The sequence below is a fragment of the Protopterus annectens genome, chromosome 2.part1 (assembly GCF_019279795.1).
Source record: "Protopterus annectens isolate FY-2018-M chromosome 2.part1, PAN1.0, whole genome shotgun sequence".
NCBI classification, from domain to species: Eukaryota; Metazoa; Chordata; order Ceratodontiformes; family Protopteridae; genus Protopterus; species Protopterus annectens.
Window position 1 is genome coordinate 1,822,194,017 of NC_056729.1, and position 20,131 is coordinate 1,822,214,147.

A 20,131-nucleotide genomic window follows, 5' to 3' on the forward strand; every position below is an offset into this window, starting at 1 on the left:
CTCTGACCTACTTCTCCCATCCCTCCCACATCCTCTTGACTGTCTTCCTTCTTTTCCTCACTTCCCTTCTTGACTCCTGCCTCTTCCATATCATTGTATCTTTCATACTCCTTCTACTTCTCTACCCTTCTGAGCCCTAACTATTATGTATCTGGCTTTTGCCTTATTGCATAACCGTTATGCTTTAGGTAGGATTGCTTTTAAACCAACGGTATATTGTGTATGACTCTAAACTGTTTGAGTTCCTTACATGTATGTTGATTTAGTTAACAGGCTGGTGTACAATTCTATCATGTTGGCTGTCTGTATTAACAACTTGTCTGTCTGCCTTTATTACGTTATGTGTGGAGCTTTTCTCCACAGGCCTCTACTGAAAATGGACATATATCCAGCTAGACTATCTGGGTCAACAAATGTAAAAGTAATAACAATAAATGAATATGGCATCTTACCTGCACGCTCAGTGTGTTGCTGCTGTGTGGATTCAACCTCCATCATGATGCATGGGTGTTGCTGTTGTTGTTCTGGGGCTGGATCCACAGCACTTAGCAGTAGCCCCTCCTGTCTGGTGAGGGGGGGATGTGTGGCCACCCCCCCCACCTGTGGCAACCTGTTGCCTGTGGATATCTGCAGCACGCTGGCAGACATTTCTTATCAAATCACTGCAGTGATGTCTCACCTGCTCATATGTCCTATCATGCATGCCAACATCATTTATCCTGCTAACGAGGTTTTGCCACAGTGCAGACCTCTCCTGCTGATTCTGGGTGGTGCGTGAGAACAGGATGGCATAGTCACGCACCAGGCTCTGGTGAATCACGTCATCCTCTGCAGCAGAATATGATGGGTTCCTTTTTGGAGCCATGTCAAGCTGGAAAGGTACACAAACAGGTTATCAGCATAGTATCTCAACAATACATGGTACACATTCTATACAGGGAGTATTAACTTCTACTTATTACTGCTTGGTTAAAACTTGATTACAGTGTAGCTATCATTCTATGTCATTTGTACTAAGCACTTGGCCTTCAGACCAGTTGTTTTACATTAGGGAGGTTGGTGGCAAGCACTGTGGTGGCAGGACACATATCTTTCATCCATTGAAGTTGGGCACTGCTGATTGAGGGCCCAGTGTACAAGTGTATTAGTTCTAGTATGGGCAGTTGGCCTTCAGGCCAGTTATTTAACATTAACAAGGTTTGTGGTCTGCACTTGTGTGTGACAATAGGCTGTACTCTGCCATTCATAGCTGGGGACATCTGGTTTCAGGTTTATAGTGCCTGCATATCTGAGCTGTATCTTACTGACATTGCTACACCTTGTTTGCTGTAGCAACCACTACATCCAGGCCTCCTGGATCTACCTTTGTTTATATGCCTGTTATTTGTTAGCTTGTTATTTCACTGGTATGCTACTTCCACATAGTACACAGCTTGTCAACACGTCTGTGACTCACTACTGATATCTGCATTGCTTACTGTACGTATTTCCATGTTACACATGACAGCAAGTGACTGCTTCTCATTGTTGCATTTACTTAATTGTGACACATTGCACTTAGGTTACCTGGCACTTGCTCACTGACGCTTTTATATCAGTCAGCAGTTGTAGGTAATGTCAGTACACCCTCACTCCCCACTGTACCTTGTTTTCAATCATTAATTATTACAGAATTCAGAATAGTATTCTAGCATGTCCAGAGGTCAGTTGTCAGTTCCCTCCCCAGTCCAGCTGGTGAGTGTGGTACTCCAGAGACAATGTTGGAACAGATGCATGTACACAGACAACCCCCTCCTCCTAACAACAAATTCAAACTCATGTGAGTGATGCAACCATATACCGAACTGGAGGCTAGGCTCTGTCTACTCAATACTGCCATAACCAGTCAGGTGGCCAAGGAGACCACACACTACACTTCCAGTTTCACAGTCGCTTACCGCTTGCTCAGAGGTGACCTTTGCCTAACATACAAGGCCATGTCAAACCCAGATTTGATGAATATGCTTCACCTCAAAAAATCTAGATCCATCAGAGCCACAAGGGCGGGAGACTTAAACCTCGACACGGCTATTAATAGGACGTGCTGGAGGGATAGATTCATCACCCAAAGACTCCCTATGCTGTGGAACAAAATCCCGGTACATGTGAGGCAGAGCACCTCGCGGGCCTTGTTCAAGAGAAATCTTGACCAATGGATGGGAGATCGCAGATATACCCCAGGGATTACCTCAGTGTCACTGCTCGACAGAGGCACAGCAAAATAATGGGTATAGTTCCCCATACTAAAGGGGTGGCGTAAGCCACAAAACGATGGGCTAGGCTTGTAAATGCCCTCGGGCAGATAGCCTAGTATGAACCTATGAACCTATGAACCTATGAACATAGACCTACCACAACAGCGGACCTAACACATGATCACATATAAACATACTTGTAGGCTCGGACCACAGCTATGCCTATGCAGCAGAGACCTCCTAAGCAGACATCCATGCAACCACTACCACGGAAACGAACATGTGCAACACATATCACACAAAGCCAATGTGCTGAACACTCACAGCCATTAACAGTAAACAACACACCTCATACACCTGTACTAGGTGCCTCTATCATCAGGCACACTAACATCACGTTCACCAGGCTTAATGAGGTGAGGGTCACGGTGTGCAGCCTGTCAGCCACTATGACCTGCCACATAACACAAACACTCAGGTAACCCCAAGGCAAGTACAGGTATGACTCAGTCACTGTCCATGCTGGTGTGAATGGCCTGACACATTCCTCCCTGGACTACATGACATGAGACAGTACAGAGCTCTCTGAGCACGTAGCCCAAGACAGTTTGACCCTGACCTTGAGTAGCATCCTACCCTCACCTAGAACCATGCCACAATATCAAGGCACGATGATCCCTTCCAACAATTGACTGACATACTGGTGTCATTCACAGGTGTGCCAATGCCTGCCATCTTGGGGTGGTATGCTTTGCTAGGGACAGCTTGCACCTGTCACCCCTGTCCCATTGGAATTTGGCGGAGACTCTTGCTACACCCATAGTGCCTGTATTAGGCAAGGCTCATAAGGCAAACCCACATCCATTTGTATCACAAAGGATGAGGAAGTGAGAGTGATGCTACTCAACACCAGAAGTCTAGACCTAAGGATGCACACACTCAAAACCCTACTTGACATGCTGGACATCGATATCTGTGCAGTAACATGAACCTGTTTCAGGTTTCACAGGAGCACACCAGTACTACCAGGTTATAGCTGTTACCATTCTTGTCAGCCACAACACTTGAACAAAGGAGGGGGAGTATCAGTATTCAATGCAGATTCCCACGCCTCCACATTGGTGGCACAGTACAACATAGGTGTTAGGCCATTGAGTACAGAAGACGTAGTTGGGGACCTGGGGTAGAAACATGTTAGCGGTCTGTCATTTGTCAACCACATGGCCAATGTGGATTGAAAGACATGTTATATAGCCCAGCTAATCATGAGGGATTCACATGTATGGCAGGGGAGGTCATTGTGCCTCTTTACTCATCCATCATCAAGCCTATAATTGCGTACAATGCACCTTTTGGGATGTACCTAACCAGACACCCACAGCAACTGGTACAGGACAACAGTACCTCATCAAGGGGATGCAATGGCTCACACAGATGTCATATGCTTCCCAGGTAAAGTAAATCCCGCTGGACTCAGTGGCTTATTGCCGGTTCAGAGGCAATCTGTGCGTGCCATATACAGCCATGTCCTACCCAGCAGTAATGAACATGATGCACCTCAGGCAATCAGAGTCCCATACAGCCACATGCTCAGGAGAGCTGGACCTCAGCACTGACATCCATGGACATGCTGGAGGGGCATATTCCTGACTGAGAGGCTCCCTTCACTCTGTAATGAGCTGACACTACAGGTTAGGCAGAGTCCCTCATTGACTCTCTTCCATAGGAATCTGGATGACTGGATGTAGATCATAGTTGTACCCCAGGTATCACTTCTATGTCACTGTTAGACAGAGGCACAGTATACTAACATCGGACAAGGGCATAGCAGCATAACTTGTAATTGGGTGGTGAAAGACAAACACATTCTACTAGGCTTACCAATGCCCTAGGGCAAATAGCCTAGTATGAACCTATGAACATGTGTGTACTGCTATAGTACTTCTGCCATATGTTGCATGTGTGTGTGTTGTTGGGATGCACAGGTAATGGCCGGATACTTCTGCACAGGCGACACGCCTGACACATTCTGGGTGTTCATCCCTACATACTGGATGTGTGTTGCCATCCAACCCAACCCTGTGATGTGCACACATTACTCAGCCTGGATTTACATATCCGAACAACACCACAAGCACAGTACACTACCTTGCTATGTATGCATTTAATTACACAGTTATTCAGTAGTTATGACAGTGATGCTATCCATGCAGCCCATTGTGCCAGTGGTAGCCACAACACACCGCCAGCACCTTTGCATATGCTTACCACAGACATCCCACATACTGCATGTACTGTGCACACACATATCTAACCCAGAACAACTGCACACCACTTATTAATCATGTCCAGTGGAGTACAGATACAGGCATATTGTATAAAAATAGTAGGAGGCTACTGCAACACAGGGCAGATTCACATGACAGCAAGGCATCTGTGGTCAGCAGTGTTAAGATGCTTCACATTCACCACATGCACAGATATTGGCAACATTGTTTCAGACAGTTTAGGTGCAGGTCCCCCCCCCCATTCTCCTACACATGTGGTATTAGTTATCCCAAATGACTGTCACCTCCGTATCCTCTAACATGTCCAGATGAGAGCCACCTTCATCATTGCAGAACACATAGCATCACTGTTACGAAATGGTATCCCTGGATGTGTGCTACATTCACCCCTGGAGGACAGAGCACCACATGACAGACTGATATTAATCCCTGGCCATACTACGGGATATGTACCTGAACAGTGCCATACATACACAGTGGTCCCACACCATTGAGGAGGAACCTCTACTGACCCTGGGAACTACTGCATCATATGCACAACTGGCCTTGTGTTCTAAGCTATGGAAGTGTTAGTTATGGCCCACATGTACAACAATATTACATATGTTTATATTTCATGACTATGTACACACAACCTATCTCATGGACATACCTATAGATAGTGAACTATGATACATTTGGAGGTGTCACAGTAAACACAGTATTAACCTGCTACTTTGCATTACCTGTGTTTGTGGCAGCTGTTGGTGTGTCACTGGTGCTGCTTGAAGTTTGCTGCTGCTGCTGCTGCTGCTGGTTTTGCTGCTGGCTGTCTTTATTTCTGTTTTGTTCTCTCTCTGTCTCTCTCTCTCTCTTTCTCTGTCGGTTTGTGCAATGAATGTATTGCATGAGTGTAGTGTGGGTACTCATTGCTTTTGTAGGTATCTGCATAGGTCCATGTGATGGCCTCTGCACCAATTGTAGGACAGCATTTGCTAATTGCATGCAGCCAGGTGTGTACTGATTGCATGTCTCACTGTGATTTCAGGACACTGCTATAAAAGGGTATGTGAGATAGGCGTTGCCCTTTCAGATTGTAGGGCGTGGACTATGCTGGTATGCTGTTGACAGTGTTCTGTGAGTGTGAAGGTTAGTACATCTCCCATGCTTCATGCTGTGTTGTAGATTCAGGTTGCTGCATTTCTCTTGCCTGTTCCCTGTAGTGAGTGTGTATGCATACTGACACCTACAACTATATGTCATATGTATTGCTATATAAATATATATATATCTGTGTACATATACATACTTTCATATATGTACATTAGCTGACATTATTGGGTACAAGCTAACAATTAGCAGGGCTGTTTCTGTTAACACTACACTAGTATGGGAATCCAGTAATTGGGACTATAAACGTCTGCCTGACATGCTTTGGGTAGTACACATACTATATTGCCTTTATCTTCATTCCTACTATTACATGTTCCACTTATTTAGCACTATATTCCTGTATGAGAGTCATGGCTTAGTGGTAGGTCATACAGACTAGTGTTACAATGGTCTTGGGGTAGGGCCTACTAGTATGCTTATATTCTGCTTGTGACTTGAGTATAGGGCCTATCAATCAAAGTGCTGGAGGCACCTTTAAGCAGTTAAAGGGGTAGTAGGTCTCACAGGAGCCAGGCTGTGTTGCAGATTCTGGTTGCTGCATTTATCTTCACTGTTTCCTGTAGTGAGTGTGTATGGATACTGACACCTACAACTATATTTCATATGTATTAATATATATTTATATATCTGTATGTGTAGATATACATACATTCATATATGTACATTACCTTACTTTATTATGTACAAGCTAACAAGTAGCAGGGCTGTTTCTGTTAACACTGAACTAGTATGGGAATCCAGTAATTTGGCCATTGAAACTCTACCTGACATGCTTTGGATAGTACACCTCCTATATTGCCTTTATACTGATTCCTACTATTATATGTTATATTTATTTTAGCACTGTGTTCTTGTAAGGCAAGCATGGCTTAGTGGTAGGTCATACAGACTGATGTTACCAAGGTCCTGGGTTCGAGACTGACAGTGGGAATTTATTTTTCTTTGCAAACTTTCAAACTGAGTACAGGACCTGTCAATCAAAGTGCCATAAAGGCACTTTTAAGCACTTTAAACCAGGTCTGCGCTCGTTTGCTGAGCTCACTTATCTTCACTGGCGGTGAGCTCCGCTAACACAAGCGCACACCGCTAATTTCTTTGAAAGAAAAGAAAAAGGGGTGACAGGAAAGTGGTGAAAAGGGGTCACAAAGAGGGTAAGACAGTAGGGAAACAAGCGTGGGATTTGCAGGAGGGATGTAGGTAAGGCCCATAGATGCCCATGTCTTTGGCAGCAACAGCTGTGCATTTCCATGTATTTTGGTGAGACATTGGAAACCTTTCACCCCTGAAAGAGGTGTCAGGACAACATTAATATTTGTTGTAGAGCCAATTGTAATTAACTGTTTCAATGTCAAGCAGACATGTGTGCGACATGGACAGCTATGTATGGGCGAATTTTTGTGGGTACAGAGTGCCCTTTTTTTTTTTCAGGTGAGAGTGGTATGTCAGGTGAAGGAAGTCGGTATAGCTGGGGAGGTAGGTTGGGTAGGTTAACAGACAAGGCAGACAAGACGCATACAGGGGCGGTGTATGACACACGTGGGGGGGTTACACAATTGACGGGGACGGAGGTTGGGATATCCGAGATGCATGAGCCCACAGATGGCAACAGTGGAACTGATATCCCCACCCATAGGCAGTTGCCACTGTTCCTTCACAGCCCAGGACGGGGCTGTGCTGGGGGCTGTGTAGGCGGGGCAACGGCCAGGGCCGTTAGCTGTGCCACACGAGCCTCAAGCTGGCGTAGGGGCCCAAGAATGGAGTCTTGGATCTCCCTTCGCACCACAGACCGGACACCTTGGAGGGTGAGTGGACGAACCCCTCCGCCACACTTGCAGAGGGGACGGCCCCATCCCTGCAGCGCTTCCACCCGAAGGTGGCACAGGGCCACCGGAGGGTCCGCCTGGGCACTAGTGCCAGGTGCAGGCGCCAGCTGAGGTGGGAGAGGTGGGTCCGCTGGGACCCGCCTTCCCAAGCGTTCTAGGTTTGTGAGTTGTTATGTTAGTTTGGGTTAGTGGCATTTTATTCCATTCAGATTAGTTGTAACACCATGCATTGGTATTCCCATCAAACATACACCCAGATATTAACACCATTGAACAAGGGGCATATCAATATCACATGCATTATTTGAACAGAAATACACAGTCAAACAACATGCAGGGTTGATTAATGGCAACAGGCCATCAAATTTGCAGGTATGAACAGGGCACATGCACGAACAGACATGCATATATTTTTGAAACGGACAAATGTCCATGATTAATGAAATGTTCACATACCATTATTTAGTGGGTATTGTTATATGGAATTATAGGGTTGGGTGGAGATAGAAAGTGATGACACATTCATATGTTACACATTGATTTACATTTGTAATAGGTACACAATTAAGTTGAAGCTGATGTTTCAAAATAAGTTTTATTTGACTATCATGCTAGACCTGTTACAAATACATCACTATCCTACTTATTTTGAATTTGATCAGATACATCATCCTGCTACACTTTGATGACAGGACAGGGGACAACTATGGCTGTTTAGTCTGTCAAATAATCATTCATTCTATCTGCAAATTGTTTACTGTGATCACCATATACAGAATTTGGCCTAGACATTCCAGATTCTGACACACTCAAATCAGTTTGGGATATTAAGTTGTACTTCCCACATGCATTTAGTTCTGTAGAAACACACTGGGGCTAATATATTCAGGGGTTATTACTACTTTATTTATTCATACATGACCCTTTCTGTCACTCTCACACATCCTGCAACTTCACAGTTCAGGTTGCTACTTCTAGGCTTTGTTCACATGTTAGACTGGTGGTGATTCAAACACTTTCCAACAGCCTCACTTCTGTCATGATTCAGCATTTCAACAGGGATATATCTCACATGTGACTACCTCAGATTCTGAAGCTGTACTCTTGAGACTACTGCAGGTTACACTATTTTAATTAATGGTGGGACATCTGTATTACAGCACTGTTTAATTCTATCAATTATATTTCCAGTTACACTTGCATACTGATGAACATGTTGCAGCCATACCTGCAGACTTTCAAATCTTGCTTGCACATTATATTACTTTTAATCAATACACTGCAGTGTTCTGATACATGTTACAGTATAATATTTATTTACAAGTAGTGGGTGGGGTTACTAACCTGCATGGTGGCGCAGCCGCACCAGCCTACGGCCATGCATCTCGCGGTTCATAGAGCGGACACCTGCAGCTGTAATACGAAAGAAGTAATATTGGACTACACATCTCCATAGTATCAGCCAGTTGAAATCCTTACATACATAAGTAAAATGTGACTTACTCAGTAGTGGGGCGTTGGGCATATCCCGGGCCTCCTGGATCCATTCGGTCAACTGGTCTTGCTTGCGTCGCTTCAGGTCCGCATGGTGGTGACGGACCTGCTCACCAGTGCATGGAATGCCAGTAGCACTGGTCAGATCACGAGCCAAATGGTCCCATGCCTCTGCCCTGTACGCTCCCCATGAGACCTGGCCCTGCATGAGTTGGGCCTCGTGATGATGGACAAGGAGCCAGACCATGTATCTGGACTCCTCAACGCCCCAACGCTGTGCTCGAAAGCAACGTCCCTCACCTACTCCACTCATTCTGACTGCAGGTCTGTTCTACAATCGTTTCTGCTGTGTATTCCCGCCTATGGGGCTTATATATGCCTCTTTTCCCGCACATTTCTCTGATTGGCCGTTTTGGAATTGTATCTACTTCACTGAAAATGCTTTATCATGCTCCATTCTGGATTTTATCACATATATATGCTATTTCTGCATTTCTAGGTACTGCTGTCATGGCTTAGTGGTTTAGTACCTTGACTCTAGTGCATGGTATCCTGGGTTCAAATCTGGCAACTGATTTTTGATTTTCCTTACAGAACTGAGTTGAGGACCTGTCAATCAAACATGCCAAAAGCACTTTAAACCAGGTCTGCGCTCGTTTGCGCGGAGCTAACGCATGCGCACTGGCAGTTAGCTTGTGGGAGCGGCGCGCAAACGGTGTGCACTGGGATAAATCTTAATTGGCTAGTGACACACATGTTCAGCTAAGCACAGCTAGTTGCAAACAGTTTCAGCCTATTAAACCGGTGCTTAGCAACGGGCATGCAGTTTGCAGCTTGTTAAACAGTACTCAGCTACGGGCAGTCTGTCTCACAGCAGCTTAGCTATCAGTACATTTCTGACTATTTTTATTATTGTGTTACTTCAAAATATATGCTCCATTTCATTCCATTTTACAAAAGGGAATACATTTACATTTGTACAATACTGTCAGGGGGCTTTTTAGTGCTTATTTACAAAAAAAAAAAAAAAAGGTTGTTGTAGGGGCTCGAACCCTGCCTGCCTACTCTTAGGCCGGCAACTCTACCGCTAAGCTATTACTTCTTGGCTTACTCTGCATATTTAGTTCTTATATCCTTTTCCACTGACTGCTAACTGCAATTGCGCTAGTAGCACACGAGCGCACACAGTAGCAAACATTTACGGGGTTTTTTAAAAAAAAAAAAGGTTTTAATTTAATTTTATAACATCTCTTCATTTTATACACTGATGGTCAGTCGGGGCATGTGTTGTGTAGTGTGTTTATTCTCATTTCCATGGCCTCTCTCGTGGCTGTTTACTTTCAGCCATTATAGTCTTCCGGGGCGTGTCCGCTTGCAGGGCTTAGCCTACAGACATGCCCCCTACTCTCTTACACGGACCGTGTAAGAGTTACTGGTGTGATTCAGCATGCCTCATGCACCTCATGCATATGCATGACATGCTGACATCACACCGTTTAACTGCAGCCTCCGTGTAAGAGTTATAACTCTTACACGGAGGCTTCGTGAATCTGGCCCAATAGCAAGGCTGTGGTTTTACAACCACATGAATATAAACTTAGATTACATATTGCATGCGTACTTATGCACACAGATAGGAAAATATAGGGAAATATAGAGACTCCATTTGCCTCAACTTTCAAATGGTAACCGGTGTAACTGTACTGCAGTCAGATAGTCAGGAACATTTTACCATAATGCAGTGAAGAAAAAGTAAATAAATTCAGTTGGATGGAATCAGTATTACACAGACGGTTACTGTGTGATCCCTGAAGGGTGGCAGCTAATGGGAAAATACTTTTAGTACAGTAACAAGATTACATTTCAAAGTTGTCTGACATGATTCTTATTGAAATTTTATGAAATTTTATTCTTCTAGAATCTTAGGAGATTTGCAGCTCAATGGGTTTGTTTCCAAGATGCAAATGTCCAAAGCAATGCTGTCCTGTGAAATGAGGGAAACTGTCTTATAAATGTATGTCTGCTTAAGTACATGGGCTTGTAATCAACACTATCGCTGAACATATGAAAAATAATTATCAGTGAAGGGAAAAAGCATGAAACAGAAACAAACAAACAACAAAATACAATTGCCTAGACTGGGATAATAATTCCACTAAGTTTTACAAAAACAAGCTCCTGCTAAAGATGTAATTTCACCGCTGCAAAGGCTGCAGATGTGAGTCTGACAAGATCAAATAACCTATTTGTAATGTACTTAGTATTTAGTGGAGCTTTTCTCCTCGGGCCTCTGCTGAAAATGGACATGTATCCAGCCAGACTAGCCCGGTCAACAAATGTAAAATAAAATAAAAATAAATAAAATAAATAGCCTATGGATGGGGGACGGAAAATACAAAAGAACAAATGGTAATCTCTTAGCAGTTCCTAATAATAACCATCCCACATAGAAGTTTGTGAAATCTAACCTGCAGTATGCTAACAAGCTTCTCTGAAAATCCTGCTTCTGTATGAGCATGTGACATACACTGCACTAAAAGTTAAACAAAGTACTCTAGCAAGCAACTGATTTTAGAAACAAAATAACGCCCCTTTAAAAGTATTGCATTACTGCTGTGCTTTATACAGTAGCAGCAACAGAAGTCAGGTCATTAAATATCTGAAAGGCTACCTTTCTCGGTGGGTAAATGCACAGATTAACCTAATGAATGGCTCACAAGGAGAGCTGTTGTCAGTAAAACTGCAGTGTGAGATGGAATTTGTTTAACACCTTTGAAACTTCCTGCGGGCACTCTTCCCTCATCCCTCTCGGCCAAATGTGAGCATGCTCAGAAAGGCAAACCTGAAATGTAAACAATGGCTGAATCAAAACAAAAAATCCCTGGGATTGTCCCTTTAACATTGGCTTTGACCTCAGGGAAATAGATATCAAAGAAAATGTGGTCTCAGCACCAAGCATAAGGGATATTGCTAGTGACTGGCCTCTTTGTGGAAGTAAACCCCCCCTGTCCTAAATCCTGAGGTCTTATCTGTGAGCCAACTGGCTATCCAGCAGGTGACATAGCAGTTTATACCTAATTTTGTGAGTTCATAGGTTCATAGGTGTGTACTATGCTAATGGCCCTGGGGTCTTTACAAGCCAAGCCATAGAATTAACCTGGCACAGTGCCACCCAACCTTTGTTCCCAGTGCCTCTGTCGAGTAGAGCCACTGGAGTTATCCCCAGGTTGAATTTTCTGTTTTCCATCCACTCATCAAGATTTCTCTTGAAGAGGGTCAGCAAGGTGCTCTGCTTGACATGTATGGGAAGTCTTTTCCATAGCATGGCCAGTCTCTGGGTTATGAACCTGTCCCTCCAGCATGTTCTGTTAATTGTGGTAATGAGGTTGAGGTCTCTGGAGCATGTGGTGTGGAGGGATTGGGATTTCTTTAGATGTAGCATTTCTAACAGAGTTTGGTCAGACATGGCTTTGTAAGTCAAGCAGAGATCGCCTCCAAGTAGGTGATATGATACAGAGAATAGTTGGATTTTTTGAGTCTGTCCATATAGGACAAGTGTTTAAGGCCTAGGATCCTCTTTGTGAGGTACTTTTGCGGCCTCTCCAGTTGTTGCAGGTGTCTAGTAAGGTACATGCCAAATGGGGCATTGTACTCGATGATTGGCCTAATGAGGGAAGAGTAGAGGGAAACAATGACCTCTTCCTGGATGCAAAACCCTTAGTAATGAGATGTGTCACATAGAAGGACTTTCTGACCACAGTGGCAATGTGGTGATCAAAAGAGAGATTGCTGTCAACCTGTGTTCACAGATCTCTTATAACGCCTTCTGTGTTCAGTGGACTACCATCAATGTGGTAATTCATGGGAACCAGGTTTTTCCAAAAGGTGATGACGACACATTTGTTGGCAATGAGCTTAAGGCCATGGTTCTGACACCAGTCATTGGTTTCAGTGAGGCCATTCTGTAGCGTGACTGACGTTAGCTGGGGTGTTTTTGTACAGTGGAGTTTTATGGCTAATAATCATGGGGTTTGTTCATTACTGGAGATGTTTATCATAGGTTCATAGGTAGGTACTAAGCTATTGGCCCTAGGGCCTATATAAGCCTAGCCAAACGGTACCCTGGTTTTTGCCACCCAAGAAAATTATTTTCCTGTGCCCCTGTCAAGCAGAGCCACAGAAGTGATCCCTGGGGTGAATTTCCTATCTCCCATCCAATCATCAAGATTTTTCTTGAAGAGTGCTAATGAGGAGGTTTGTTTGATATAGATAGGTAGTTTGTTCCAGAGTATAGGAAGTCTCTAAGACAGGAATCTATCCCTCCAGCATGTTCTGTTTATTGTGGTGACAAGGTTTAGGTCCCTAGAGCGTGAAGCTCGGAGGGATTGGGATTTCGTTACGTGGAGCATGTCCAACAGCTATGGGTTTGACATATTTTTGTATGTTAGGCAGAGATCGCCTCTGAGTAGGCAATATGCGACAGAGTAAAGCTGGAGTTTTTTGAGACGGTCTACTTAGGGCATCTGTTTGAGGATGGTAATCCTCTTTGTGAGGTATTTCTGAGGCCTTTCCAGTTGTTGTAGATGTCTTGTGAGGTACATACCAAAAGGGGCGTTGTACTCTATAATGGGTCTAATGAGTGATGTGTAGAGGGGAACAATAACCTCTTTTTTCCTGGATGAAAAACCTTTTATGATGAGGTGAGCCACATAGAAGGATTTCCTGACTACTGTGGTGATGTGATTATCAAAGGAGAGACTACTGTCCACCTGTGTCCCAAGATCTCTTATCACACTTTCGGTGTTAAGTAGACTAACGCCTATGTGGTAGTACATGGGTACAGAGTTTTTACCAAAAGGGATGACAATGCACTTTTTGGCATTGAGCTTGAGGCCATGGCTTTGACACCAGGCATCTGTCTCAGTGAGGCCCTTTTGTAGGATATCTACATCGTTAGGAGATTTGATTATGGCTCCTAGTTTGCAGTCATCTGCGAACTTTGTTAGCCAAAGACCTTCTGTGTTAGCCTGCACTTCAGAGAAGTAGATACCAAACAGGAGAGGACCTAGGACTGAATCCTGTGGTACTCCACTTGTCACTGGTCTGAAGTTGGATTTAGAGTCTGCTACTTTCACATTGTGGATTCGGTCAGTGAGCCAGTTGACAACCCATATTGTGACATAGGGATTTATACCTTGTTTAGTGAGTTTGTCTATAATTCCAGAGTGGGGGATGGTGTTGAAAGCCTTGAATGTTTGTATATAGACTTAGTGAACTGCATTTAGGACACATATCTGTATCTCCGGTACATTCTATTTATGTCACAAATGAAGTTCAGATCCCTGGGTCTTGTGTTTCTGTTACTATTTGTTTTGCATATGTGCAACAGAACCATCAGGGCTGGGTCTGAGGAAGTCCTGTAAACCAAGAAAAGATCCCCTCTGTGGAGTCTGTAGGAAATTGAATACAGCGACAGAACCTTTAATGATCAGTGTAGGGCAAGGTATTCACGTCTGGATTCTCCTGGAGAGAAATCTCTGTGGGTGTTCTAACTGTTGTGTCTGGTTAGATACATGCCAAAGGGGGCATTGCATTCAGTTACAGGTCTATTATGGGCTGAATATAGTGGTATTATAACTTCCTTGGACCTAGATGCCATACCCTTACCTATAAATTGGGCAACATAAAATTATTTCCTCACTATCTTAGTTGCATGTTGATCAAAGACCAGATTGATGTCTACATATGTTCCCATATCACCTGCTACTGTTTTATCAATGGAGTAATTAACTTAGACAAGATAATGTATTTTTTGACATTGTGTTTTAGGTATTTTTGACACTGAGTTTTAGGCCATGGCTTTTCACCATCATTTGTCTGTGTTAAACCCTCTTGCAAGATGTTGGTGTCTGAGGGGGGTATCTGAGGGGATTCTGTAATACTTCCCAAATTACTGCGACGTTGGTGAGCCACAGGCCTTGAACGTTAGCCCTCACTTTTGAGAAGTAGATGCCAAAAAGAAGCAGGCCCAGCATGGAGCCCTGGGGTACTTCTCTGGTGAATGGGCTCTTGCTGGAGGTGGTCTCATTGATTTTGACTTCTTGAATCCTGTCTGTGAGCCAGCCGGCATTCCAGCAAGTTATGTAGGGATTTATGCCTATCTTAGAGAGCTTGTCAACAATGCCTGAGTCGGGTATTGTATCAAATGCCTTGATTAGGTCAAGATAAGCAGTATTCACTGTTTTACCCTCATCCATTGCCTTGGTGACCCAGTCAAAGAAGTCCACCACGTTAGGTAGGCATGACCTTCCCCTAACAAAGCCAAATTGAGTGGTCCGGTGTCTGTAGGCTACAAATGTCCTTGTTTATCATTTCCATGATAATTCATTCCATGGCTTTGTGTGTTAGGTTTGTTAGACTGATGGGTCTGAAGCTCCCTGGGTCACTTGATGGGCCACCCTTGTACAGCAAAATGACTTTGCATTTCTCCATTCATTTGTAACATAGCTTGTTTCAAGGCTGTAGTTGAACAGTCCCTTAAGTGGTCCTGAAAGGTCATGTTTTAGACTGTTCAGGAGGCAACCTGGAATGTTCTCAAGACCCATGGAGGTAGTGTTCTTGGCTTTAGTAGGTGCAGCGAAACCTGGTCTCTGATAGCTGGGGGGGTGTATGTTGGAGGGGGTTTCACCTGGTGGAGCTGGGGAGAGTAGGAGATGACGTTTGAGCTGAATTTATCAGCCAGTAGATTTGCTAAGTCAGTCTGTGGTGGTGCAGTGGTTAGCACTGTCATCTCACAGCAAGAGGTTCTCCGTTTTGATTCTCGGCTAGGATGCCTTCTGTGCAGAGTCTGCATGTCCTCTCTGTAGTCACATGAGTTCCTCTGGGTGCTCCGGTTTCCTCCAACATTCCAAAGACATGCAATAGGTGGCTTGGACACTCTAAATTGGCCGTAGGTGAGAGTATGTGTGCAAGTGAGTGGTGCGAATGAACTACCATTGCAAGGCTAGCCACCTGGTGGTGTAAACCTTGGCTTGAGATGATTGTTATTGCAGAAGTGACACTATGACCCCATGTACAAATGGGAAAATATGTTGAGGATGGATAGATGGATGGGGTCTGTGTGGTCTTGGTGGTCTCATTCACCAACAGTTTAGCACATTGTTGTGTGTTACCTCTAAGGTTCCAGATGTACCTGAAGAAGGCTTCTGATTGTGCTTAACCTGGGACTCTATGTTGGCCTTGGTGGACTTAATAGACCTCACATTCTTTTGTTTAGTTGAATTAGAGAGCACTTGCCTTTAAGGGAGTTGCTCTTCCTGACTTTGGCCATGCGTTTTCTTCTTTTATTATATACCCTGTGTCACGAAAGTAGATACTGCCCACACAGCTATCTAGAATTTTGTAAATAATTAAATAATTGTATGTCATTTGTGAATATCAACATGATTCACATATGATGCTTCTGTTACAAATGTATTAGAACTGTATGTTTTATATATATATATATATATATATATATATATAAGTATTAAACTAGGTTTGCACAGACGTGTGTTGAAAAGATATTTTATAAAGTGCTTGCACTTAAAATGTAACCACAGCATGCCCTACTGGAATAGAACAGACATGCACATACACTATTGTAACTGTTTAAATGTATATATTTTTACAGTGGAAACTGGAACACAGGAGGTTAACTTCAGTCTAGCAAACGTCAGAAAAAGAACTAAAATTAAATTACTTTATGTTTAGGCCATAAAAATATATCATCTTTCAGTTTCACTGCAGCAACAGACACAATGTCTGTACTAGGGAGCTTTCTCTATTGTCTTTAAGGTGAAATAATTACTAGTTTGTAAATGTGAAAGCATGCAGTTGTTTTATGACTTCTACCATCTGCCTAAGATCTGAGGAAAAGCCCTTTTCTATGTATTTTTACAGGTAGATGCTAAATGCTACCAGCTACCATCAATGGTTGTTTTGGGCTTGGGATAGAGTCAGATGACAAGAAATGATGTCTTTCTGCAAGCTATCCCTGCAGTAATATTTGAGATATTAATTTGAGAACTCTCAGAGTGAGACACAGCATTCTGTATTCTGTCTTGTTCTTGACAACAACTAAAGAAGACCCATTCACCACACCTTTGCCTTGCTCTGTAAGTAAGTTAACTAGGGTGTAGTAATTCTCTTAGATATAGCCAGGAATATAGGAAATCATAGTTTAGATGATTTTCTTTATTTATTTGAGACTGTCCTGCAATGTTGTTTTAAATATTTCCTGTGATTTTGAACTCTGATGTCACTGTGAATACATAATGAGTATTTTCTTGTTCTTTTATTATTGATTATTAAATATATTTAATCCTTTCATTGTGACTGATCTTTGTAGAGCTATTTAAGTTCTGAGAGTACTTGCATATTTATTTGGTGACACTGTGAGCCACGTGTAATCGCCTTGCTCTTGGTCAAACTACCATTTTTTACCTTTGCCAGTTTTTACCAGGTATGTGTGTGTGTGTATAAATCAAACCTCAAAGAGTTTGTGTATCAACTACTTGGCAGGGACACGAAGCACTGGTTGGACAGAGAGAGTGCTGGAGGTCTTGGCCACTCAACTGAGATCTCAACTCTATAGGTGTGCCAGTAGAGAGCTTTATTGGGGATGTGGAGAAAGAATGAGAACCCAGCCCTGGACTGACTGTGGTCTCTGTGTGCTCTTAAGGTAAATTGCACTTGATGCAGAGAGCTTCATCTAGAAATACTGTGTGTGTGTACCTTGTCATCCTTGGAGTGTATGTCCCCCACTGGTACCAGTGGTAAGGATTGAGGCTCCCTGATTACTTGTCCAGTGGTGGGTCTTCACATTTATTGGTTGTCAGTGGTGGGATATCCACATATTGGGATTCAGTGGTGTGGATACTGAACTCCTGTAGCCTGTAAACAGTGGTCACTAAAGAAGGCGTTTGTACTCTCAAGCAGTCACACAGTAGACATTCAGCATTTCATATCACACTAGTTTTATTTTTTTTGTTTTGTTAGCTTACTTAGTCTGGGAGAGCAGGCAAGGATGTCAGCAGAGAAGTATGGCAAGCTGACAAGGAGCCAGTTGGCTGAGATGTGCCAAGGCAAAGGACTGGGGGGCTCCATCCTGACTAAAGCAGAAATTATTGCAGCCTTAGTCACAGCTGCATCACAGAATAGCAAACAGGAGTACAACCATACTGGCCTTGGGGATGTACAATTCTTAGAAAATAGACAGTTCATCTTTGCCTTAAAAATCTGTCTGGAATTAGAGACTTGAACTAGAAGCCAAACATTTGGAAATAGAATTGGCAGACAACTGTGGTGCTTGGAGGCTGAAGAAAAGGAGAAACAAAAACAAATGGAATTAGAATCAGCAGAGAGACTGAGATGTCTTGAGGCCAAAGAAAAGGGTAGGTAGAGGCAACATGGAAAGGAGATGCTAACTCTTCGTCAGGATCATGAAGGTAATGGGGAAGGGAGTACCCAAATCCCAGAAGCAACAAAAGCCAGTAAATTTCTTCCACAATTTACAGATGGTGATAATTTTGATAGTTTAATTCATATGTTTGAAAGGGTATGTAAACAGTATAATGTTGACCAAGAGCCCTGGGTATGGTTCCTGACTCCCCCTACTTCATGGTAAAGCTGTAACTGCTATTTCTAAATTGTCTGATACTGAGAGCATCTTAAGTTAGCACCTGAACCTTCTAGAAAGATGTTTTATGAGCACAAGACAAATGAAAGTGTGTGTGAATATATTACTTATTTTCATAGATGGGTGAGTGGGTGTCAGGTCACTACTTTTGAAGGGCTGGCAGACCTTTTGGTGAGGGAAAAGGGCTTTATCACTTTGCCTGCGGACATGGGAATCTGGTTAGCAGGTAGAGAATGTAATACCGCAGATGAGCTGGTGAAAAAGGGAGACCTATACATAGCAAGCAGGGCATTCACTGCACAGGAAAGGGATATACAGTGCTGTTCATGGGTGTAATGGAACCCATGGTGGGCAGCCTAAACTGCCCCAACAGAGTCTGCCAGTAGCAGGGGAAGACACTAGTTCAGGTACATGGCTAGGACCAAGGGTTAAATCTTTTAAATGCAACCAGTGGGGCCATGCACCATATAGATGTCCACTGAGGTGGGGCCATGCACCATATAGATGTCCACTGAGGTGGGGCCATGCACCATATAGATGTCCACTGAGGTGGGGCCATGCACCATATAGATGTCCACTGAGGTGGGGCCATGCACCATATAGATGTCCACTGAGGTGGGGCCATGCACCATATAGATGTCCACTGAGGTGGGGCCATGCACCATATAGATGTCCACTGAGGCAAGTTGGGGAACAAAAGGTGGGACAACCAGTAAGTGGGAATGGCAGAATGCCAGCAGTAAGTTGTCTGGAGACAACAAGGGTACCAAACTACCACAAGAGGTTATATCCTATCTTAGTAGATTGGAAACAGGCCATTGCTAAAATAAACACAGCCTCTGACCTAACCATTATGAAGCTTGCAATGGTTAAAGAGCAGCACTACTTGCTTAGGCAATCTAATCCAGTCAGAGCTTTAGGAGGGACCTCATTCCAAATACCTTTGGCTAGGGTTCAACTTGACTGGGAGGGTGGAATGGGAAGAAAGCAATTAGGTGTGTTTGAGGATATCCCTGCAGATGTTCTGATAGGGAATGATTTTGATAATGCAGTACCTTGTGTGCATACAGTTACATACAGTAAGGCTTGGAGACAGGCATGTGGGTCTGGTAACCTGGGGGGGACCCAGACAGACCACACACTTGAAGCTAGGACTGGTGAGTTGGCAACTTCAGGGAGGGAGCTACCCTGTAGCAATGAGATTGAAGGTCAGCCACAGCTGCTTGTGGGTACTGATGTTCACTTCGACAGAGTGACCACAAAGGCAGAGTTGAGTAGTAGTACCCAGGCTGACGGTGAGGCACTGTTGTCAAAAGATACCAAACTTCCTGTGGAAGGGGAGATGAAAAGGGTTACAAAGAGAGAGTTGAGACAGGCTCAGCTCTCAGACCCTACATTACATGGCTTGAGGGAGATAACCAGAGAGGCACCTGATTCTCAAGGAAAGTGGGAATCTGTATA